General features: G+C 55.0%; 1 protein-coding gene across 2 annotated transcripts in view; it reads right to left on the reverse strand.

The window, feature by feature from the left end:
• The window catches only part of MRTFB (myocardin related transcription factor B), a 172,599-nt gene extending 170,921 nt beyond the window's left edge, over positions 1 to 1,678 (reverse strand). For both annotated transcript variants that reach the window (XM_055134845.1, XM_055134843.1), the window contains exon 1: positions 1,602 to 1,678. The gene's annotated coding sequence lies outside the window, so the exon portion shown is untranslated. The remainder of the gene's footprint in view (positions 1 to 1,601) is intronic.
• Between the last annotated feature and the right edge of the window lie 23,504 nt (positions 1,679 to 25,182).

The following is a 25,182-nucleotide window of genomic DNA, read 5'->3' on the forward strand; positions in this document are numbered from 1 at the left end:
CATCCCTTTAAAAAAAAAAAAAGAAAAAAAGAAAGAAAGAAACTGGGGGTGAGAACTCCAGTAATACAGAAGCTAAAGTGAGGAGTATGTTAAGAGAGAAAAGCCAGTGTCTGAAGCCTAGTGACCACTTCCTCATGGCAGGCATTGCTGAGGCAACACTTAAGTGTATTGTCCTAATACGGGGCATATGTAAATCACAGTTTCCCAGGCAAGTAATTTCAATGAGCTAATATTTTATTCATTGCCATCACTGATAAACGGGAGGCTGAGCCTCCAAGCAACAGGACCAGGCTTTGTGGCCCACAAGACGTCCTTAGAGCAGTGGCCGGAAAAATAGCATCACCTCTGTGTTCAGCCGTCTGTCATTCATCTGGGCCGGTTAGCCCAATCCAATCCGTTCCCAGCACCAGGGTGTCCCCATCTCCCAGGGGCCAGCTGCACCCCTTTTCGCCGTTTCGTCTGAAGCCACTCGGGATACTTTTTACGGCTCTTCAACTCTGTCAGGAGCAGGTGCAAGCACCCGGTAACGCTATCCCCTGAGCACAGCGGTATGTGCTGGACCTCGGTGAGGGCGCCGCGCACTTCAGCCGACTCCTGCGCCTCTCCGTGCTCCCTTCCCCGCAAGCTGCACTGGGCCACCGCACTGGCTGACTTTTTTGCGCGTGCGTTACAGATGCATTTCACCGCAGTGGACCGTGGGCCGTGCACAGGGTGGGCTGCAACGGGGAGGGGTCGTGCACACTCCCCCACCCCATCCCACCCCACCCCCCAAAAAAAGACCCGACTCCAAGCGTGGGATCACGCACTCAACAACAACAAAATTAAATTAAAAAGAAAAGGGAAAGTTGCCTTTGTCCACGACACATGCCCTTGTGGTCGCCACTATTCTACTTCCACGGGGCCTGACAACGCCCCCAACTCCCCCAACCCCCCCCTCCGGCCCCCACTCCCCCGGGCGCACGCACCCAACGAACGCCCCGAGTCCACTTCAGCCGGGCGCTGTGGCCCATTTCGGGGACCCCCCAAGTCCAGGAGCTTCTCTCCTGCAACGCCCGCGCGCGCGTCCAGCTTCGGGGCGCGGGGAGAGAGGGGGTCCGGGGGACAGGGGGCGTCCTGGGGGCCCAGACCCGACGGCAGGAAGCAAACTCTTCCTGAGAGGGAGGCTGGGCGCGCGCGGCCGGGCAGGGGCGAGGGCGCTGACGGGGGTCCTGGCGCCCCCAGCCCCGCAGCTGCGGGTCTCGCCTCTGCAGCCGCGCCAGGGCAGGAGCCCGGCGGGGTGGACGCGGCGGGGTGGACGCGACGGGGTGGACGCGGCCAGCAGCAGCCCCGGCGCCCAGCACGGGGGACGCTGAGGTGACTGAGGTGACGGCGACTCCGCGGCCCCGGGCCCGGCCGCCCCTCCCCGCCCGCCCCGCGCGGGTCCCGGGACGGCGCGGACCCGGCGACTCGGCTGCGGCCGCGGGCCCGACTGCGCGGGGCCGCCCGGGGTGCGGGTCGCTCCCCCGCGCCCGCCCTCTCGGCCGCCGGCCGCCGCCGCTCGCGCCCCCTCCTCAGCCCCCAAAGGCCGCCGCCACCCGCTCGCCCGCCCGCCCGCCGCTCACCTCCCGGGCCGCCGCCGCCGCCGCCGCCGCCGCTGCCGCGCGCGATCTCGCGAGACTTCGCTCCCCTCGGCGCTCCCCCGCCCTCCCCGCGGCGCGCGCGGACCCCAGCCTGCCGCGGGCTGGGCGCGCTCCCCTCTGGCGCGGCCTCTCAGGCGCGTTCTCCTCAGGCGCGCTTCCCCCCAGGCGCGCTCCCCTCAGGCATGGCCCTCTCAGGCGCGCTCCCCTCAGGCTCGGCATTCAGGCGCGCTCCCCTCAGGCGCGCTCCCCTCAGGCTCGGCACTCTCAGGCGCGCTCCCCTCAAGCGCGCTCCCCTCAGGCATGGCCCTCTCAGGCGCGCTCCCCTCAGGCGCGCTCCCCTCAGGCTCGGCACTCTCAGGCGCGCTCCCCTTAGGCGCGCTCCCCTCAGGCATGGCCCTCTCAGGCGCGCTCCCCTCAGGCATGGCCCTCTCAGGCGCGCTCCCCTCAGGCGCGGCCCCTGCTTCTGGGCGTCCGCGTTCTCGCCTCCCGTGCCGTCCACCTGCGGGCACCCCTCCCCCCCAGGGGTCGGAGTAGGTAGCCCGGCGGCCGCCTCACTCTCCCCTACCTGGTCGGCCGGGGGCGCGTGCGCATGCGCGCGCAGGGAAAGCCTTTGCCCACGGGGGCACCAGGCGGGAGTCCCGCAGCAGAGCGTCTTGGGGTGCCCGGGCCGCGGACCCAGCGTGTTCCACAGCGCGCAGGAGTGCGTGTCCCCGTCCTCACGGTTCCGAGAGGAAGAGACGCGAGCTTGGCAGAGTTTGCTGCCACTGCTCCACATCACACAGCGAGGCACGGGGTCGCCAAGCGTCAGAGCCCCCCCTTTTTCCCGCCTCCCTAAGAACCCCCTGTCCCTCCTTCTGCCAAGGGCGCAGCGTCCCGGCCCCAGTCGTCATCTCCTCCCAGGACTCTGCAAGGCGAGAAGGGGAGCGAGCTGCTAAGGAGATCAAGTGGCCATGAGCCCCCTGCAAGGAGCAGCTGTCAGGGAAACGCTTCCCACCCCACCCCCACCCCGATCCTCATCACCAGAGCTTGGGAGGGCTTCCCTGTGCTCGACTCCTGACAGGACCGGGGAGCTGAGTTTTTACCGTGGGTCCGACTCCTCTAGCCATGGGTAGACAGCAAAGCCCAACCGAATGGGACACCCCAGAGTACATGACAGAAGGTGGTGCCCAGACGGGTGGTGCTTTCCAGGCAGAGAATTTTGTTTGTTTGGGGGGTCATACTGGGTGGTGCTGTGCTCAGGGATCATTCCTAGGGTGCCCCGGGTTGGTCGTGTGAGGCAAATAAATCCCCTACCGCTGAATCTTGATGTGTTTTTTTCACCGATTGTAAGAAAGAGGGGCACGTTTTTGTGGAGGGCATTTCAAGGTCACTGTGAATAGTCTTCCTGCTTCAGTCAGGTTCAGGAGATGAAAGAAACTGGCCTGAGATGCTGCTGTCAGGGAGGCAAGATTTGAAGCCTCATCTCAATCCAGAGCAAGAATGCCCGGAGTGAAGGTCCCAGGAAACTACTTAGGTGGGTACAGCTAGTTGCTGTAATAGTAAGAGCCTCAAAGGTTTCAGCTCTCCCCTCCCCACACACCTGCCCCACCTGACCTTTGAGTGTCCTCAAATGTTGCACTGCCTCTCTCCATGCCTGTACACTCTTCAGAAACATTTCCCCTCTCTATATGCCAGAAGTTAGGGGTGCCCCTCTGGAGCCAACATCACCCATGGCACCTATTGGAGGTGAGAGAGAAAGGGAAATGGCAGCTGATGAGCAACTTACAAGAGACCTAGTCCTGTGGCAGGTGGGACCCATTCACATCACATCTGATGAGCAACTGCCAAGCGTCTAGGCACTGCCCCACGTGTGGTCCATTCACATCACATCTGATGAGCAACTGCCAAGCGTCTAGGCACTGCCCCACGTGTGGTCCATTCACATCACACTTGATGGCAGTAGTAGCTGCCCCTGGGTGCCAGGTCTTTCTCCACATGTGGTCCAGGTGTCAGCTTATAGAGTTCTCCCAAGAGCAACTTGTGGGAGGTATTTACAGAAGATGCCACATGCCTACGAGAGCCAAGGGTGTGCTCCAATGATAAGTGACAGGACCAAGGTCCTGTCCCAGATCACTCTGTCCCAAGACTCCAAACTCTGCCTCAGTGACCAATGAGATCCTTCCCTACTCCCCTACTCCCACACCACAGCTTGAGTCTTCATGACACAACCTAGAACCCCCCTCCTCTGAGGTGGGAACAAGAGGGCGCCCACTCTCTGGAGACACCATACACCCACAGCCTCCTAAAATAAGTCAAGAAATAGGCTGCCCAGAAGATTATCCAAGTTAATGGATGGGAAGCTTGTCGAGCAATGCCGAGCTCAGCCGAAGCGCTTAGTAAATTATAGCTATTATTACTCTGGGTGGGATGTCTGTGATCTTCTATCCTTCCCCCATCTCCCAATATAAACTCCAAATCAAGTTGGAGGATGTGACCTTATCTACATAGGCAGGAATAAAATTAGCTCCTGGCACCCTGGAAAGAATAGCTGCTCTTTAAGGATCCAGTCCCACCCCCACCCCCCACCTCCCCACCACACACACACATACTTCCTCCAGGATGCACGGAGACCAGATTCTTCCCTCAGCAATGCAGAGCTTTCTCTTCCCAGTTTCCTGGGAGACTGGCAGCCTGCTTTAGGAAAGGCTCTCCCTGAATAGGAAAAGCTGTCCCAATATTTTTTTAAGTGGCAAAACCAAAACAAAACAACCATGTTAACAGAGCTGAGTCATAAGAGAATTTTAGTGAGGTTAGGGGTTAACAGAACATCAGTGAGGGTAGGAGTTATAGCGACTATTGCTGGGTATCCTAAAGTCAGGTCTCTATTCTGACACAGGAAGGCTGCCTGTTACCACCCCCTCCCCCCCACCGCCACCACTATAATGACTGGAGAGTAAGCCTCCCTGATTGGGGATGGGCAGAGCAAGATCCAGAGTGAATACGGAAGTTTGACCCCAAAGTAGAATGCCACAAATAGGCATACCTCAAAGGCAGAATTTCTCAACTACGCCCCACAACCCATGAACTCCCAGGACATTATAAGAGGCCCACGAGTGAAAAATGCCTAAGGGGGACCACAGCACAAGACAAGGGGGTCAACCAGTTAGCACAAGGGGGCCACTGGAAGGAAATAAGGTGAGATGCTCTAAGGTCTGACTCCCTCACCACCCCTCAAAAAAAAAAATCCCACCATTAAAATAGAAACCAAGAGGAATTCCTATAAATGTCCATAATTGGATTTATTTAATGATTGTTCCATAAAAGCATATTAAGCACTTAAGTGCTGCTTGCTGTGTGTGGAGCTGGATGCAGCACAGACCCCAGCTCATTTATGGTCTAGAGGGAGGGAGGGAGGTAGTAATTAATTAAGCCAATCAGGGCTGAACTGCTAAGTGATTGGCAGAAAGAAGAAGGGCCCATAGCAAGCAGAAAGGGGCCATGGATGGAAAGAACTTGCCGGAAGTCAGGTTCTGCAGATGTGCCAGGGTGAACCAACCAAAGACAAAAGAGGAGCACATTCCAAACACCTAATGGCACAGGCCAGCTAGGAGTGGTAGGTAAGAGCTGGCGGCCAAGGAGACAGGGCCCTTCTCCCACTGAGGCTGGCCCTACAATGTGTGTTGCTGGCTATAGGATAATATGGGGTTTGTCCTTTCAGCCTTGCTGCAGGGAACTTAGTTTACCTCAAAGCAATGTCCTTTCTGTATGGACACAGGAAGACAGTTAATATTATGCTTTATTACTTATTAATATTATTCTTTGTAACTTGGGAGCTGATTGACTGCAATAATATTTACTCCTGGGCATCTGCTTTCTCAACTCAGTTGCCCTTATTTCCTAGCACCCCAAAAGCAGGGTCCCGACAAGGGACAGAATGGACCCAGGGCAAGCTGTGAGCTACCCTGGCATCGAAATGGGCCAGGCCAAAGCACCACAATACTCAACTATAAATTGAGAGCATGGTCATAGACAAATGCTGTCATGATCCAAAAATAATGATGAGACTAGGACCCTGCTGGGGTTAGGAAGACTAACCTAGCCTGAGGACTGTGGTCTGGAATATATAGTGAATGTCCTCAGGAAGAACCAAACTTTAAGTTTGATATATCTCTTGCTGTGATCATACAGAATGACATTGCTAGAAATATTAGAAGTAAATTTACTATTGTCCGAACGTGTTGAGAGGGGCCTTGAGTATGACTGTGGCTAGGCTCTGGAGGTCTTCGGCCTCAGGAGCTCTGCTCGGGGCAGGGAGAGAAGCTGAGGCCCACTCTCCAAGGGGCCCCGGGGAAGACAGTCAGGCACGGGGTCAAGAGACTCTGCATTGCTCTATTCCAGGAGCTTGGTGTTATAGTCTCTGGATGTTGGCCATTGGTGGGATTACACGGCGCCGGGGGCAGTCCCTGGGTGTGACTGCCTAGCTACTGGAGAATTGGGAAAGCCTCACGCATGAAGGAACCCGCAGAGGAACCCAGGTATGTGGGACCCGGGGCTGAGACCTCCAAGCCTGCTCGGATTGAGACTGGGCCTCTTCCGCCCAGATTCCCCATTTTCCAGCAGCTAGGCAGTCACACCCAGGGACTGCCCCCGGCAATGTGAAATCCCACCAACAGCCAACATCCAGAGATTATAATACCAAGCTCCTAGAAGCGGGCAGTCACTTTGCAGCCGAGTGACATCTTTTAGCCTAGTTCTTCCTCTGGGAGAACCTGGCAAGCTACCGAGAGTTTCCTGCCCACATGGGAGAGCCTCGCAAACTCCCCATGGTGTATTCATATGCCAAAACCAGTAACAATGATGGATCTCATTCCCCTGACCCTGAAAGAGCCTCCAGTGCAGCACCATTGGAAAGGACAAGTAAAGAGAGGTTGCTAAAATCTCAGGGCTAGGACGAATTACTGAGACCGCTCGAGAAATTCAACGATCAATGGGATGATGATGATGATGATGATGATGATGATGATGATGATGAAATTTACAATAACTATTTAAGTGGATTACTAGCTGAGGAAAGAAGAAACCCTGGATGGGATCCCGCTCTTGAGTGGATCTCCTAGTAATCTCTTTAGATGAGATTCTGTTAATCTCCTGGAGGAGTGGTCTTACACCTCTATTGATTTGTTAATGTTCAACCCACCTTTGTGTCACCACCCTATGTGATTGCTGTATAAACTAAGACTGTAAGAGAAGCAGGGAGAAGACATAGAAGGAAAGAGAAGACACAGAAGCAGGGGAGAAGACACAGAAGCGAGAGGGAAGACACAGAAGCAGAGACAGAGAGAGGTCGGAAGAGACCAGAGGAGAGACTACAGAGATAGAGACAGAGATAGAGAGACAGATAGAAGAGAGCACAGTGGCACACACAGAAGCAGAGCACAAGGAGGAGCCATTCCGATCTGGTCTATACACAGTGGCTCGAAAGCACCGAATGCGAGCGCAAGCGGGGAGAGTGAGAGTGAGACAGAGAGAGAGAGAGAGAGAGAGAGAGAGAGAGAGAGAGAGTACTACCCCAAGAGCCCTCGAACAACACAACATACACATCACCCCTTCCGCACACGTGTTTGTATTCTTTACAGCTGGCCATCCAGAAACATCTTTAATTGTGCTCCACATTGTTGGCACCAAAGCACAGTGTAATATGAAGTTTTGGCATCCATAACTCTTCCTGTTGGTAGCCTTTCCAATGACATCCAAGTGGGTGCCACCAGTGGTACCCATCGGCTGATGGGACACTCAAGTATGCCACCAGTGGTAGGCGCCGGTGTCAATGTGAGGCATCTCAGGCATGGGCCTGAGCACTTGGAGAAGCAGGAGGAGGAGAACCCAGCTAGAGGAAGAAGAGAGTCTCCATCAAGGCTCCCCCCACACACACAGACCCGTTCCAGCACGTTGGTGGGACTGAAATTCTGTGTGACATCGTTCCTTCCTGCCGGCCCCATCACTTAACCAAGGGCTCTCATATCCCGAGCCCAGGTGTATTGGAGAAATGCTCACACATGCCCCGGAGACACCAGTATGCACGTCTCCGCCTGCTGGGTACTTGACATGGGCTATGAGGGCACCGTGAGGGGTCGGAGCTGGTTGCATGCCTCAGTCCTCTTGATGTGGCCAGTGACCAAGCAGCTTCAAAACCACTGAAGGAGAAGTCACGTGGGTGCTGACGGCAGCCGTGGTCACGGTGAGGCCAAAGTTGGCCTGGGAGGAGGTCAGCTCAAGGGGCCAGGCCTGCAGTGTGGTTTGGGGCACTTCTCCTAGAAGCTCTGCCTCAGTGTCTTTTCTCAAGGCCCCCCAAACAAAAAGAAAGGGAAGGACCTAGGCCAGGGAGAGGATTCAGTGGTTTCTAGTATGAGGATGAGGGAAGGGAACAGGATGTCGATGGAGGGAAGCAGTGACTCCGGAGAACAGGATGCTAGAAGGAGGTACAGGGAGCCCGCCATAGAGGCAGACTTTGGGGCCAAGAGGGGAAACTGAGCATGCACGCTGAGGGAAGTGGACACTGGTGAAGGGATCTGTGCTGGAACATTGTATGCCTGGAACTCAATTCGTGAATAACTTGCAGCTTTGTAACTCACAGTGATTCCATTTTTAAAAAATTCGGTGTTGCTGTCATGCGTGGGAGAAATGTTTGCATAACTCCCCGATGCCTAAGGAAGCACAGGGATTCCATCCCTGCCACCTTCCTTGCCGCCAGCATCCTCCAGTTGGGACAAGGGATTCCAGTCCTCAAGACTACTCAACATTTCCCGGTGGAGAGATCACAAGGGATGTCAGCTCTCCTCCCTCCCGCTCACCTCGGGGACCACGAAGCACGCAGGGCTTCGAGAGCAGAGGGCGTTCTGGGAATTGGTCTAAAGAGCTCTTCATTGTCTGGCAAGGGGTGCCCAGAGTGATTGAACACCCAGGCACCCTTGCCAAGCCGCCTCTCTGGCTCAGCCAGAAACTTGTGGCTGCCAAGACCCTTTCTATCCGGGCTTCCTGGATGTGGCTAAGAAAACAGGGGGCTCCCGAGGCTCCCCGCCCACCCCCTCCGCCTCCCCCCAACCCTTGGCATCTCCCCATGCCAGGGTATTCTGGGTTCCTTCCTGGGCAGGCTGCTGTAAAAGTGGCCGCCACCCCAACCCTGGGCTTCTGGAACCCTTGATAACATGGAGAGGAATAATACCTGGAACGAGAGCGTTTCTCACTTCGTTTCTCAGAGGGGAGCGAAACAGGCCCACTGTTTTGAGGTTCCAGAAGAATGAGTACCCGACTAGGGAGCCACTCGGCCCTGCCGCTTTACTTATCTTTCACACATCCGGAGTGGGCTGGGCAAAATGTGGCTTTCCAGCAAAGCATTCCTTGAGGTTTCGTGCGGAACCGCTGGCCATTGTTATGAAAGGGTGGAAAATCAGAGCGTTTCCCCACCCTCACCGCCCCGTCCAAAGTTACCAGAACAGGGAGCTGAAGAGGAAAAAACCCACCTCAGACCCCCCCACCCGTAGCCCCCCCCCAAAAAAAAAAGACATAAAGGGAAAGGCAAGGTGGTCCTTCAGAGGGGAAGGGTGCTGGAGATTGGCCATGAAACAACCTTGGCTTGGCTTTTGGGTGAAAAGGCACCCGGGGTGGTAGAAAGGGAAGTGAAGGCAGTTGGGTAAAGTGAAAAGGTCAGTGACTCTGTGTGTGTGTGTGTGTGTGTGTGTGTGTGTGTGCATGTGTGTGTTTGTGGGGGTGCATAAGGAAACAGCCAGCAAAGTACCTCCAGAAGCAAGGCCAGGGATCAAAGCAAGAAGATGGCCAGGTAAGAGATTTCCTCAGTAGACAGAAACCCAACCCTCCCCTTTCCTCCCCCTTCTCTTCCCTTCTCTTCCCTTTCCTTCCCTTCCTTTCCCTCTCCTCCCCTTTTTGCCCTGCCCTCTCTTCTTCCCTCCCCTTCCCCTCCTCTCCTATCCCCTCTCCTTTTCCATTGATCCACCAAGGCTCGAATCAATCTGCAGTCCCATCTCAACGGACTCTCTTGCCTTGGAACAATGTGCTCACATTCCAGTGCCTGGACCGACCCTCATACACCCACTGCTTGAGGAAGTAGAAAGTGTGCAATTAGTGCTTTGGGCGCTTAAAAGAACTGTACAATCCCACAGGTTCCTTTTTTGTCCTGCTGCTGATAGCAACATCTAGCATACATTGTTGTGATTTTTGGGGTCAGCTCTTTCTGCAGGAGAGAGGAGGAGGGGAGGGATGAGAGAGGGGAGGGATGAGAGAGGTTTTGGAATGAATCAAGATTTGCCAGCACATTCCTTGATTTGAAAAAGCCAAGTCAAATGACAATAAGGAAACTTACCGTGGGAAGGCCATGATGATGCCTCCTTAATGATGACTTGGAAACAGTCACATTGGTAGAAACTAAAAAAGATTCAACAGTGAACAGAGAGAAACATTGGGGTGTGGGTGGATGGATGGGCTGGAAATCTACTTCCAAGCTCTGAAGATGGCGAGGTCCTAAAAGCAAGGATTGTACAAGAGCAGTAGGCACACTGACTTCTTCAGATTTTGGTTTCCAAAGCCCAGTATCCAGCAAAAGGAACCAGAGCTCTTGGGAAATGTGTTACATAGCAGATTGATACATGAAGAAGATAAAAAGGGACTGGGGTAGGAGCACCATTCATTTGCCTATGGCTGTCCTGGTTTGATAACTGGCATTCCAAAGAAGTCCCGCAAGCCAAACCAAGAGTGATTTCTGAGCACAGAGCCAGGAGTAAGCCCTGAGCACTGTCTGCTGTGCCCCCTCACAGATCCCCAATAAAAGACAAGAAGCGCCCGGAGCAGTTGGTGGTAGCAGAAATAGGGAATGACTCCATAAAGATTGGGAACTTACGGAAAGGAGATTGAGGCCAACTTAAAAGAGCTCCCAATGGCTGACATTGGAACAATGTAAGGAATGAGTGACACTATTGGGTTATTAGCCATAGAATGAAATAAAGATCACCACTCAAATTGATGAAAGAAAGTCTTTCCTTCAAGGAGAATTACCATTCACAAATGTAGAAAGTATAAGGAAAAGAGCCTGGCAAGCTACCTGTGGCGTATTCGATATGCCAAAAACAGTAATGATAGGTCTCATTCCGCTGACCCTAAAAGAGCCTCCAATCGTTGGGAAAGACGAGTAAGGAGAGACTGCTAAAATCTCAGGGCTGAGTGTAATAGAGACATTATTGGTGCCCGCTCGAGTAAATCGACGGACAACAGGATGACAGTGACAGTGACAGTGATAAGGAAAAGTTTTTTAAAAAAATTATGATTAGAGAGAGCCCAGACATGGCTGAGAAAGGGATGGAGTCCAGGCTTTGTATTCAGAAGACCCCAGGTTTGGTCCCCGACACTGCATAGACCTTGGAGCCTCATGCTAGAGTAGCCTAAGAGGCATCCAAACAAGACAGAAGCCACCCTTAGAACACCCCAGTGATAACTATTGCTGGTAAGATCCACGAATTCGAAAGTAAAACTGTAAGTGTGCCAATCTGTGAGAAGCATCAGGGAGTCTGGAAGGATCTGTGAGAGACGTTTCTCGATTACCAAGAGAAAAAGAGGAACTTTGCAGTGAAGCCAACCACATGGACACCACATCCATCAGTCCCGTGATTGAGGCCAGCATCGTGGAAGAACGCTGGGCTCCACGGACCCCCGATACACAGCAGGGTGAGAAGAGCACATCCCTTCTGGGGAACCCTGCCCCGGCACTCAGAAACTCTCCAATCAGGGGAGAACACAGCAAACCCGAACAGGAGCACGCATCTTGGCTGCTGTGTAGACTAGAGATGGTTTTCACAATATTGTGAATAGTACATTGGTGACCGCAGCCCCGTGGGCCAGTGTACCCAGATGTTACATGATGCTTCTCAGAGTGCACAGGACCACGATTCCCAGGGGCGGGCACAGGCTCTCCCTGGGGATCGTGGCCCCTGGCCAGACAGTGGCAAGCAGGAGGGAGTGGACAGGCAAGCCTGAAGCTCCGGAGCACTATTCTGGGAGGATGGACGGACCTGCAGAGGGCCTCCAGCAGCACCAGCTGAGCAGGCAAGAGCTGGGTCCCATGAGAAAAAAGAGTAGAAGAGCTGAAGAGGAAAGGGAAGAAGGGAGGAGTGGAGGGCGGGCAGGGCGACGACAGCACCAAGCTCAGTGATGAGCTGTTTGCATTGAGAACTTCTTCCCAGCCGCACCAAACTCATCAAGTCCCATACACTTAAGACTGAGTGTGTTAGTGTGTGTGTGTGTGTGTGTGTGTGTGTGTGTGTGTTTCAGTCTGACTCTTCCTGTATCAGTGAATGTTTGAAACTCTATCTCTGGTGTCTGTGTATGTTTCCATCTGAGTGTCTGTGTATGTCTTAGAGTTGTGTGTGTGTGTGTGTGTCTGAAAATGTTTCTTTTTGAGCCTGTGTGTATCTGTGTGTGTCCCAACTGAAATCTGTTTCTCTGTGAGTGAATGTTTCTGTCTGATTCTGTGTGTATGTGTGTGTGTGTGTGTGTGTTTCCCAGTCTGAGTTTGTGTGTCTGTGAGTGACTGTGAATGTTTGAATCTGTGTCTATATGCTTGTGGATGTTTCCATTTGAGTCTGTGTGTCTGTTCCTGTATAAATATGTGTGTGAATGTTTCTGTCTGATCCTGTGTGTGTATTTCATGAGTGCCTATGTGTGTGTACATGTGTGTGCCCAGGTGTGTGTGTGTGTGTGTGTATTTGTATTTCTGTCTTAGTCTGTACATGTATTTGTTGGATCCTGTGTGTGTCTGTTTCTGCCTGTCTGAGCCTGTTTTTCACCAGCCTTCTCTGTGCCTGGTGTCATCTTCAATTTTATGTGGCATTGTCTATGAATTTGTGTGTGTGTGTGTGTGTGTGTGTGTACCCATGTGTCTTCCTGGAGCTGACTCTGTCTGTGGGTATGTATGTCTCTGTGTATGTGTGCATGTGTGTGCATATACACATGTGCCTACCTGGACCTGGCTGTGCATGTGGGTATGTCTTTGTGTGTGTGTGTGTGTGTGTGTGTGTGTGTGTGTGTGTGTGTGTGTGTGTGTTGAGAATCCCAGACAGAATCTGACTGCCTGTCAGAAATGAAGACAACAAGAGACAGAGCAGTAAATCCCGGATGACAACAGCTTGCTGGAGATCTTTCCGGGCCCTGAACTGAGCCCATTCCACTGGGTCACCTCAGATGGAGCAGGCTGCCCTCTCTGTCTGTTCCAGATGAAACCCAAAGTGGTCACGAGCTTCCAGAAGCAAAACCCAGGTATGCGGGGTCCAGGACTAAGACTCCAGGCCTCCTGGCGGCAGCGGAGGTCGGCCAGGCCTTCCCGTCTCCCTGCCAATGGTCTGCCTCTGAGGGCCACCTCAGCACATCAGCAGCCTCGGCCCAGAGACCCCCAAATGCATCTCAAAGTGGATTAGCTCCCTACAGAGATGTCTCTGGACCCCAACCATTTACAACTGTAGAATTCCAGAAGCAGGCAGCTGCTTTTGCGGCCACACTACCTCTCATGACATTCATGATAAGCAACAGAAAATAAATGATCTGGCATCTGCCCCTGGCAGGCAGACAGGCTTGAATGGTGGTGGAAAAATTTGAGCAAACCACAATGCCCAAAAGTTGAGAGAGAGTAGGGGGGAAATTGTCTGCCATGGAGGCAGGGGGAGGGGCGGGATTGGGGGGGATACTGGGGACATCGGTGGTGGAGAATGTGCACTGGTGGAGGGATGGGTGTTTGATCATTGTATGACTGAAACTCAAACATGAAAGCTTGTAACTTTCTGTAGCTCATGATGATTCAATAATAAAAAAAAAAGTTTAAAAATATTTAAAAAGTGAAGACAAATCCATTGTCCCTGAGGCCAGCGAGAAGAAGTGGAACGGAACAGGAGGAAGCCGAAGTCCAGCTGACAGCGAGAACGTAAGTCCCCGGGAATTCAGTGACATCTTTGAAGGATGCTGGAATTTCCCCTGGGCCCGGCACGCCGTGGGGTGGCCAGCGTGACTTTCCCCCCCAGGGGAACTGTCTGTCCTTCCCGTCTTGCCGCCACACCTGGCTGGGCGAAGAGTGGCTTCTCTCCATTTCGCCGCTGAGAAAACAAAGCCTTACAGTTTATCACTTAGAAGAGACGGCAGAGCTTCTAGAAAGCTCTGGGTGGACTGGCTCTGGGCCCACATGGACTAGGATGCAATCTCTGTAGAGCCTCTGGATGTGGGGGTCAGCACACCGACCCATCCTGGGGTCCGCCTGGCCTTCCCTTCCACAGGGGGGAGTCCCCTTCACTTCTTCCTCACCAGGTCTTAATGCTTCAGAAGTTCTTGCTGAACTTTTTGAAACTCTGAGACTTTTGTGATAAGAGCAGTATATGCGGGCTGGAGCGATAGCACAGCGGGTAGGGCGTTTGCCTTGTACGCGGCCGACCCGGGTTCGAATCCCAGCATCCCATATGGTCCCCTGAGCACCGCCAGGAGTAATTCCTGAGTGTAGAACCAGGAGTAACCCCTGTGCATCGCCGGGTGTGACCCCCCCCCCAAAAAAAAAGAGCAGTATATGCAGAAGCTGGCCTTCCGGTTCATTTGCATTCTTGCTTTTTCATGTCTGTTTTGCAGGAAGCCAAACCAATAGCTAAGTTGCAAGAACAGGACAAAAACAAAAACAAAAACAACCCTCTCTTGCATTTTTCACTTTGATCCTCTGGTGCCTTCTTCCATGTTTGCCTCTGTGGCTGTGCCTGTGTACAAGTGTTTCTGTGTGTGTATGTACACACACACATACACATGTGCATGTATTGCGACGCAATTTCTTATAAAAAGCATTAGCTAGGGGCTGGGGAGAGAGCACAGGGTGGAATCATGCATTGGGCTGACCATGATTCCATCCCAGGACCCCTATATGGTCCTCTGAGTCCCACCAGTAATAATCCCTGAGCCAGAAGAAAGCCCTGAACTTTGCCAGGTGTGGCTCAAAAACAAACAGAAAAGGCATCTGATAATGATCCGTAGCAGGACTTTTATCATCTCTGAAGATTTCATACATGCCCTAAGAACAAGGAGATTTCTCTACAGAGAACCAGGAAAGTTTCCAAGTTGGAGAAATTTCATGTGATCACGTCAGCATCAATAATTCAGCCTAACATCAAAGTTTTTTTGTTCTTCCTGTAAAGTGACTTCAGCATGATTGCTCCAGCCCTTTGGCCTGATCTGTTTTGTTTGGGTTTGGGGGCCACACCTGGCAACACTCAGGGGTTACTCCTGGCTCTGCACTCAGGAATTACTCCTGGTGGTCTCAGGGGACCATATGGGATGCCGGGGATTGAACCCAGGTCAGTTATGTGCAAGGTAAATGCCCTACCTGCTGTGCTATCACTCTGGTCCCCCTTGGCCCAATCTGAAATGATTGCTCCCCATTACTCTTGCTTCCCAGAGTGCCACACCTTATGGCCAGTTGGACTCTCTCCCGAGGCTGCCAGTGCTCCTTTCTAAGTGAGGCTCTTCAAGTAGCTGAGTCCTCTGCGTGGTCGCTCTGTCCCCGTTACTGTTCAGATGTCAACTCCCCTGACCATGCCTCTGTTCTCTTATCCTTTGGTGCTTCTTCTTTTCTTCTGGAGCACTTTCTTTGGCAGACACTGTTTGTGGGCTCACTCCCTACCCCCACCTCCATTCAGCTCCCTTATTCTTAGTGACATTCAGCGCTCGCAGGGTGGTCATGTGACCCAGATCCGATCTATGAGCGCTGCAACTGCTGCACCTTCTCCTTCTTCCAAGTTCTTGCTAAATCACAGGGCCAATGGCTGGTGCCACGTAGCCATTCTATGACCACGAGGGAAAGACAATGCAAATATTCCATTCTTTTCTTTGATGGGCATGCTTTTTACTTAGCAAAGAATTCCTACTTCCTTTACTCAGCCCTCTTATTCAACTGCAACTACAACCATCTTGGCCTGGCCAGGGCCAAACGTCAGATTCTCAAGAGATAGAATCAACATTCACCTCCTCTAACCATCTATTCCAGGGAGCAAAAACAAATCCCTATGGCTTTTCCCCACTGAAATTGGATTAGCTGAGACTTGTCGCTGAAACACTATCTGAATTCATTGTGCTAACTTAGCTGTTTGTTTTTTGGTCCATATCAGTCCACGAGGCTTTGAGCTCAGGAATTCATGTCGGCCAAACTCACTACCGTATCTTTAGCTCCTGATTTATGCTAGAATCAATAACTATGAACCTATGGGTGGAGCAAGAAGACAGCAGGAAGGGCACTTGCCTTGCACATAGCTGACCAGGGTTTGATCCCTAGCATCCCATATAGTCCCTGAGGACCGCCAGGAGTGATCCCTGAGTGCAGAGCCAGGAGTAAGCTCTGAACACTGCCTGGGGTGGCCCCCAAATCAGAACCAAAAAATGAGGAACCTCTCTAGTGAGATGAGGTTAGTTCCCCAAGTCCCCTCAGAAGTGAACCAGGGCCACACAGCATTGAAAGACACAGAGCAGGTGCCTAACCTCGGAGGAGGCCGGTGTTATTCTCGGATCTGACCTGGAAGAAAGGCTTTCTCCCCAGGCCACTCGGCCACAGTGACCTCGGCCCTCCTCCTCCTCTTCCTCTTCAATTAAAGCTGCAGTTTCCCCAGTGCTGACAGGCCTGGCTATTGATTAAGAAATGTGAGCATGTCCACTGGAAGAAATTCACACCATTTACACAGAGCGAGGGGATTAACACCTCTGGGGGTGGGAGAGGGCGACAGACTCAGACACACAAAAGGCCAGGGCGCCCCAAGCCAGCCTCTTCCAAAGCTCGGGCCAAGAACCGCGGGGAGTGAAATCTAAGAGGCACCTCGGAGGCCGAGCACCGTGGGAAGAGTGGAGCCGGGTGGGGCGCGCCAAGCTCAGGCCAAGGCTCCCCCCACCCCCCCCCAGGTCGGCTGGAGGCTCCAGGGACAGAGACTGGACATGGGTCGCATATTCATTCATTCACTTGCTCCACCAAGTGCTTACTAAGCTCCTACTAGGCACCATAGGGGAAGAAAGGGCTGGCTGGGCAGAGAAAGTGCAGAATTATTTGTTATTTGTTATTATTTATCATTTGTTATTAATTATTATTATTAATTATTAATTATTTGTTAATTATTAATTATTATCTGGACATTTCCCAGAGATATACCCCCGCTCCCCTCCCCCAGTCTTCCTTCTCCAACTGCCTCGCAACCAAGAGGACTCTAGTTCCGCCTTTCTCATCCTCCATGATGTCCTTCATGACCAGCATTACCATGACTATTCTTTTCCAGACGTTCCAGAATGTTCCCTGCACTAGCAGACATGCTGAGACCACTTTGCCCAGCGTGGTCAGAACCAGCCAGCCACCCCCTTTATTATTTTTTTTTTGGCTCTTTTGGCCACACTGGTGATGCTCAGGGGTTAGTCCTGGCTCTGCACTCAGGAATCACTCCTGGCAGTGTTCGGGGGACCCTATGGGATGCCGGGCCCCGAACCCAGGTCGGCCGCATGCAAGGTAAATACCCTGCCGGCTGTACCATTGCTCTGGCCCCCAACTACCCCCTTCTTCCTTCCTAACAAAAACTTACTTCGAATTATAGTGGCACCAGAAAACAAATAATCCTGATGAAGGGGCCAGAGTGATATAGTACAGCAAGTAGGGGATTTGCCTTGCGTGTAGATGACCCGGGTTTGATCCCGATCCCTGGTACTCTATAGGGTCCCCCAAGCCTGTCAGGAGTGATCCCTGGTCAAAGGACCAGGAGTAAGCCCTGGGCACGCTGCCGGTGTGGCCCCCAAAGCAACAAATACATAACCTTGAGGATAACTGGCACCCCCAGATGTGCCCCTTTCTTTTTGCTCCTGTGCCCGTGGTGGTCTGGGGTCGTGCATGTCTCGGGGCACTGGGTGGGGCAGGAGGGGTGAGCCCATGGGTGCTCACGGTGTGTGTGTGGGGGGGAGTGTACCTGGTGGTGGAGCTGTGAGGCTCACACAGCCCTGGCACCCCAAAACTGGACATTGAGACAGCACAGGCCGGGAGTCTCAGGGGAGGTACCGGGGAGTCACCCATGAGACCTTATGATGGCAAGAGTGACGTGTTAGCCGCAGAGTTGTCCTGCAGGCCCCAGCACCCAGTTCTTATGATGGAGACCCAGTCCACCCTCTCACCCACTCGGCGGGCGGAGGGAGGATGCTCACTTCACAGGCTCTCACAAGTCAGCCTGGGAGGGGTTTGTGCAATTCCCATTTCACGGTGGAGCAAACAGAGGAGGCTCGGGGAGTTGAAATGATTTGCCAAAGGTTACAGGGCTCAGAGCCGGTGCCCAGTCAGGGGGCGGGCGAAGCTTCTAGACGCTGCCGTTGTCTATTCCCGTGCTCCCAGCCCGCCCTGTGGAGAGCTCTAATCACATCTCCCAGCTCTCCCTCTCGGGAGGCTGGCTGGGAGGGTGACGGGCAAGATTTGGGGCCAGCCTCACTCCCTCTACAGCCCACTGGCCTCCCGCCTGGAAGCCCCCTCCCCCCTCCCTCCTGGGCTGACCCCTCCCAGCCCCAGCAGTGGGGAGAGGGGGCGGGGAAGAGTCCCGTGGGTCAGGCGACTGGGCAGCAATCCCAGGCAAAGACTGTTGGGTCGGGCATGGGAGAAGCCAAGAGCTGAGGCGCTTTCACGCCGCTTCTCGGAAGAGACGAGAGCAAAATATAAACCGACAGAGGAAGGGATGCAGGGATGTGCATCCAGAAAGTGCCAGGGGTCGGATGCAGGAATAGGACAACATAGGGCCCGTAGGAGCAATGCATGGGGGTGACTGTGGAGTGAAGGGGCTCCGGGATGGGGAGTTCTGAGGAAATGACAGGGCTGGGGGAGCAGGTGGGATACGGCAGTTGCACCCCAGGGGGACATGCCACCCAAGGATGAGTGGAGGCAGGGCTGGCCGGCCACCTGGAGGGGCACTGAGCTACCACCATCTAGTCTTGAAGGGGGTCAGCAGTGGTCACCTTAATGCCCGTGACTTGCTGAAAGGGGGACAGGCAGCAGGGGAACCCCTTGTTGTCACAGCGACTGGCCACGCAGTATCCTGATGTAGGCACCCCTTTTCCCCGCACTTTCTCCCAGATGTGCCCCACGCTGGGCCGAGTGAGAGAGCGGGTCAGCCGCCTCTCGGCAGAGCACTTGCTTCCCCCAGATTTTGCGTCCGAGCCAGAGGAAGGCTACGGTGGTGGGGCGGAGGGGGGTGGGGTGATCGGGATCACACGCTGTCTCAAGGAACCCACAGTCACAAAGGAGAGAAAGAGGTGCCGCCCCACCCCCGACCCTTCAGCAGGACCAGAGCCCGTCGGAGCCAGACAAAGGTCACAGCAAGAGCTGGGCCTGCGCCCACACGCCCTGGTGTCCCGCTCGCTTGCCATGGACAGCGCCCAGGGGACACTCTAGGTTCCTGGAAGCTGGCTGGCGGCTGAGACAGGAAAGGGACAGACTCCACTCTGGTGCTTGCACCGCCCCTGAGCTGATGTCCCGGCAGGGGAAGGTCTTCTGGGTGCCTCAGCACACCGAACAGAAGCATGGATGGATGGATGGATGGATGAATGAATGAATGAACAAATGAATGAATGAATGAAAGAAGAATGAATGAATGGTGCCACCCTTTACCTCCCGATCAAGGGAGCCTTGGATATGGTTTCCTTTCTTGCTTGCTTGCTTTTTGGGTCCTACCCGGTGGTGCTCAGAGGTTACTCCTGGCTCTGCACTCAGGAATTATTCCTGGCGGTGCTCGGGGGACTCCATGGGATGCTGGGAATTGAACCCAGGCCGGCCGGGTGCAAGGCAAACGCCCTCCCCGCTGTGCTCTCGCTCCAGCCCTGTCCTTTCTGCTAAAGAAAGGAGACCTCAGTCCAGGGGAGGCGGGGCATTAGGGGTAGATTCGTTCTCTTCTGTTGTTCTTTTCCACTGTGGACTGTGGGGGCTTGAGGGATTTCAAGAGAGGAGGTCTGCCCGGAGTGGGGCAGTTAGACAGGCTTTCCGCTGGGCATGGGCACCAATATCATAGGAGGCTCTGGCATGCTTGTGGCTGGGCCACCTAAATAGTAGAAGGAATCGTTTTCAGGATCAGTTCCAATGCCACCTCCTCCAGGAAGGCTTCCCTGACAGCCTGCCCAGCCCAGGTTAGACACCTGCTCCGGGTGCTTGCGCTCTCTCTCTCTCTCTCTCTCTCTCTCTCTCTCTCTCTCTCTCTCTCTCTCTCTCTCTCTCTCTCTCCCTCTGTCTCTCTCTCCTCTCTTTCTCTCTCCCCTCTCTCTCTCTCCCCCTCTCTCTTTTTCTTTCTCTTTCATTCTCTCTCTCCTCTCTCTTTTTCTCTCTCTCTTTCTCTCTCTCCTCTCTCTTTTTCTCTCTCTCCCTCTCTCTGTCTGTCTGTCTCTGTCTCTCTCTCCTCTCTCTTTCTCTCTGCCCTCTCTCTTTCTCTCTCCCCTCTCCCTCTCTCCGTCTCCTCTCTCCTCTCTCTCTTTCTCTCTCTCCCTCTCTCTCTGTCTCTCTCTGTCTCTGTCTCTCTTTTTTTCTCTCTCCCTGTCTCTGTCTCTGTCTCTGTCTCTGTCTCTCTCTCTCTCTCTCTCATGGCACTCCATACGCGAGTCTGTTCACGCCTGTCCCTTGAAGGTGAACTGGGAGAGACAAGGTTGTTTCTCCCTCCCTCTTCCAGTGACCCCCGCGAAGGACCTGGCCTCCAGATGGGCATTGAGGAAAGTAGTGGGGTCCGGGTACTCAGCCCTCTGACAGCTGAGGTCCTCGACTCAGCGAAGGGCCTTGGGAGTCAGGGCGGGAAGGCTCAGGCCTCCTGCTGGGGACCCCGCCCGCCCTTCCTCGCCCCTGCCTGCTTCCCTGCCGACATTCCCGGCGTCTGCCAGCTGAACCGGGGGACCCGCGGAGCCGGGGCAGGCGGGCGGGCGGGGTGGGGAGGAGGCCAGGACAATGACGGCGAGCACATGCTAGCAATTGGCATGTTCGCCGCGGGCCAGACACCGCGCATTCTCGGGGACCACCAGAGGAGAGAGGCTGCGCCCCCGGAGAGCAGAGCGAGGAGGCGCGGGGACCACACGCCCCGCGGGCGCCATCTGCTCGCTCATTGGGAACAAATGGGCCCCGCGGGGCGGTGGCGCTTAGGAGCGTGACGCTCCGGGAAGAAGGGGAAGAAAAAAAGAAAAAAAGACTGAGGGTGAAAACCAAAACCAAACGTCAGACCTCCTGCCTGCACGTCTGTGTGCCGATGCGGGTGCGGACAGGTTCAAACATACCAGCGTGGGGCTGGGGAGGTGGTTTGGTTGCCGGGCGCTTGTCTGGCATGCGTGAGGCCCTGGGTTCGATCCCTGGCACCATCGAAAGGAAAAAGAAAAAAGAAAAGAACGAAGCCGGTGCCAAGACCTGGCAGAAGAAAAGCCGATCACTGGCGGCTCAGCCAAGTTTAAACAGATCAGATGGGGCAGTCGTTTTGCTTTGGGAGAGCACCCCGGCCAGACTCCAGCAACGCCCCCTGGGCAGCACAGGGCGGGAGTGGGGGAGGGGGGAGGGCGCTTCGTGGGTCTTTCCCGAGCATGGCTCAGCCTACCCGTAAATCTGACCCTCTCCCCCCGGCCAGCAAGGCCTCAAGAGCTTGGAGACTCACCGGAGCAAACAATTGACGAAAAACAATCTGTCCCATAAACAAAGGCGGTGGAAAGCGTCCAGCCCCACACAATGGAGCTAATCTTCTGGGCACACACTTCCCGTCCGGGGCATTAGCTTAGACACCGCTTCCTTCGACGTGGAGGTGACACCACTTGGCCCGAGAATCCGAGAACAATAATGCCCCGTTACCCCTCCCCTAGCCCCAGCCCCGTCGCTGCCACTTGTCAGAGGCTGAACGGGCAAGAATGCAGGTACCAAGGCCCTTTCTTTCCCCCCCTCTCCTCTGACCTTCAAGGATAACCGCACGTGGAGGAGTGGGTCCCCATAGGGCACCGGGCATGGAGCACAGAGCCCCGAGCACCAGGTGGGCCCCTCGCTCTCCAGCCCTGAGCCTTGGGAATGGATCTCCCCCAATCGTGGGTCTAGACAAGGATGACACCCCCCCGCCTGTCACTGGGCTGTTCAGGGGGGACTCAGCCACGGATGTCACCAAGCAGCCCAGTCCCCTCATGGTGGGTAGGACCCAGTTGGTCCAAGTACAAACACAGCTACTGTGTCCGGCTCATGTCAGCAGCACCCACAAAAGGACTGGAGGGAGAAGTAACCGGCACACCCAGGCGCAGACGAATACAAACGGAGCAGGTGGGCTGGCCAGACAAAGGGGGAGACTGACCCAGCTTCCAAAATAAAAAAAGAGGGAATGCCTGGGGTTGGAGCAATAGGACAGTGGGGGGAGGGTGCTTGCCTGGCACACGGCTGACCTGGGATCCATCCCTGACACCCTAAGCCCCGCCAGGAGTCATGCCTCAGCACAGAACCGGGAGTAAGCCCTGAGCACCACCGGGTGTGGCCCAAAGCATAAGCCAAGAAAAAAAAAAAGAGAGGGGAATCCTCAGTTGCGAGAGTGTTGGTGGCTGCTGGGATCACTGCACCGAGTGACAGAAACACATCTCAGAAGGACAGGTGCCATCAATCTCGATGTCTCTGCGTTATAGGACAATAGCACCACGGAGAAACGGGAAGGAGTGGTGGCTCGGGGACTGGGGGAAGGAGCAAGGGGCTGCTGGCTGCAGCAGTTTCTAAAGAGCCATCGTACAGCTAAGCCTTAGGGACTTAGCCCTGTGGAGTCTATGGCTAAACATGGTTGGGGGCCCGGGGGATGCTTGGGCAGGGGCGAGGTCATGAGTGCTGCCCACTGGGACTGAGTGTTCTCCCTCCAGCTCTGTCTTGAGCCCCAGGGGCTGCCACAGAGGGTCTGAGCCTCGAACTCAGCACCGAGAGGGAAGACAGGGGCTAAGGCACTCGCCTCCTTTCATTTGGGAGACGATGGGTCTTGATCATACCTAGCGTCGCTCAGGTACCACTCCTGGTGGGCTGGGGATCGTCTGGGATGCCGGGGATTGAACTCGAGTTCAGTCAGGCAGCCCTGGCTGCCTCCTGCCCAGGTCAAGCCACTTCACAAGGCCTGGCCTTAGGTGCAGAGGGAACAGGCAAGTGGTACAACAGTCGGGGAGCATGACCTACATGCCCCAATACCACACACACGGACTCCCCAGCCATCGCCAGGTGCTGATGGAGGCCGGGGGGAAACCCTGCAGGATCTAAGCATCCTCCATCCTCCAGTGCTCGGATGCAACCACCCACTCACTGGCCAGCTGAAATCCCAAGAGGGCGTCCCCGGGGAATTCCAGCAGTGTGGGAGCACCCCTCCCCCACCCGGAGTGAAGCTCTGAAGAGCGTCAGAGACTTGAACAAGGTCACAGGGAGAGGGCAGCACCGAAGAGCAGTGACCGTCAACCGCAGTGATGCCAGGCCCCGTGTCCTCCAGGCCGGCATCTTCCGGCTGTGCCGCTGCCCCCTAAGCTGCAATTTCTAGGAACCAGCCCCCCCGCCCTGCACCCCCCGCGCCCCCCGCCTCAGCCCCAGCCAGCTGGAGAGCAGCCCGGTTCTGGAGCTGCGTGTCGTTTCCTGCCCACACCCCGACACCCTGGGAAGTGAGAACCATCCAAGCATCCGGTACAGCATGGGTGGCCGGAAGCCCACAGACTGCCAGGATGCCTGGGTTTGATCTCCGGCACCGAAGAGCCCCGCCCCCCCCCCCCAGCACTGCTGGGAGCCAGAGCAGGAAGTAGCTCCTAAGCGCCACTGGGTGTGGCCCAGAGACAAACCAACCCGAAGCCTTATTTCTTCTCTGTAAAGAAAGATGCTTCGGGGAGGCTGGCGCGATAGCACAGCGGGGAGGGCACTTGCCTTGCACGTGGCCGACCCGGGTTCGATTCCCAGCATCCCATAGGGTCCCCTGAGCACCACCAGGAGTCATTCCTGAGTGCAGAGCCAGGAGTGACCCCTGTGCATCGCCGGGTGTGACCCAAAAAGCAAGAAAAGGAAAAAAAAAGAGAGATGCTTTATTCACCTCGCACATGGCCAACCTGGGTTTGATCCCCAGCACCCCACTGTAGTCCCCTGAGTACTGCCAGGAGTGATCCCTGAGCACAGAGCCAGGAGTAAGCCCTGAGCAATTCCAGGTATGACCCCAACCCTCATCAGCCACTTTTCATGGGAGAAAGCCCACCCCTCCCACGAGTCCTGCTACCTCTGCCGTGTGTCTGAGGCCTCTAGACTTCTCCCCCTGGGTCTCCCTCGACACCTCCAAATCAACAAACTCACAGAGGAAACCGGGCCCCTCTCGTCTCTCCTGAGCCCTGAGTTCAGCGACCGTCACCACCCGCACAGGATCTGGGGCCTTATTTCTTTACAGAGAAATAAGGCTTCGGTGGTTTGTTTTGTATACCTGTAGCGTACAAGGTTGTTCACCGGAATCCGCCGTCACCCCGACTCAATCCTGCAGCCGTGTGGACACCCACATGGCCCTTCCCTAGAGGACAGCGCCCCCCCCCTTCGCCCCCAACTCACCCTGCTGGGGTTGCCCAGCTCACCCTCTTGGGGGTGGTGGAGCCGGACTGCAAACCCACAGCTGCCTGGCCCCGCCCGGGGGCGGCTCTACACACTGGCCACATCTGGCCTGCAGCTGGAGGTGGAGCGAGCTCCCCAGATTCTTCTATTTATTTATTTTTTGGCTTTGTTGTCTTTAAATCCTCATTACTCGCTCACATTAAAAAGCCAGGACATTTTACGGACCGCGCCAGCTTTCCAGAGACGCCCGAGAGAAATGGGGGGCTCGGGGCCCCTGACAAGGTCTCAAATGTGGCTGAACCCAGTAGGGACGGGAGAGAAGAACAGCAGCCACTCGGCTGTCAGGAGTGGTGGGGTGGGGAGGGACCCAGATATCAGATGACAGGGGTGACAGTGAGTGATGACGGTGCCTCCTGGGCATGCAGGTGCTGGGGCCCCTCTCGGGCCTGGCTGAAGCGCCAGGGCAAGAGAACCCTGGACAATGACAGTCTTCAATTGACCAATTGATTGATTGATCGATCACCTGGGTGCTGGGTCCCATGGGGCTGGGCACATCCCTAACCTAGTCCTTGTTCCTGCTTCTTGTGACACCTTCCTTCCTTCCTTCCTTCCTTCCTTCCTTCCTTCCTTCCTTCCTTCCTTCCTTCCTTCCTTCCTTCCTTCCTTCCTTCCTTCCTTCCTTCCTTCCTTCCTTCCTTCCTTCCTTCCTTCCTTCCTTCCTTCCTCTGTCTCCCCGCATGTGTGTCTGACCGCATGGAGGAGGGATTGGGCAGCCGGCGGAGGGGAGGAGGGGAGCCGGCCCCCTCCCCTCTCACCCCCAGGAGAGGCTCAGACTCGGGTTAGAAGGAAGTGACGACAGCCTCCCTGACCTGGAAATTCCCCTCGGGGCCACCGAGGGGAAAAACTTCCCAGGCCCGAGAAATCACCGAGGTGGCAGGAGGACACCCGCGGCCAACCCTGGATGTTCCGGGA

Source organism: Sorex araneus, chromosome 4, assembly GCF_027595985.1.
Source record: "Sorex araneus isolate mSorAra2 chromosome 4, mSorAra2.pri, whole genome shotgun sequence".
NCBI lineage: Eukaryota > Metazoa > Chordata > Mammalia > Eulipotyphla > Soricidae > Sorex > Sorex araneus.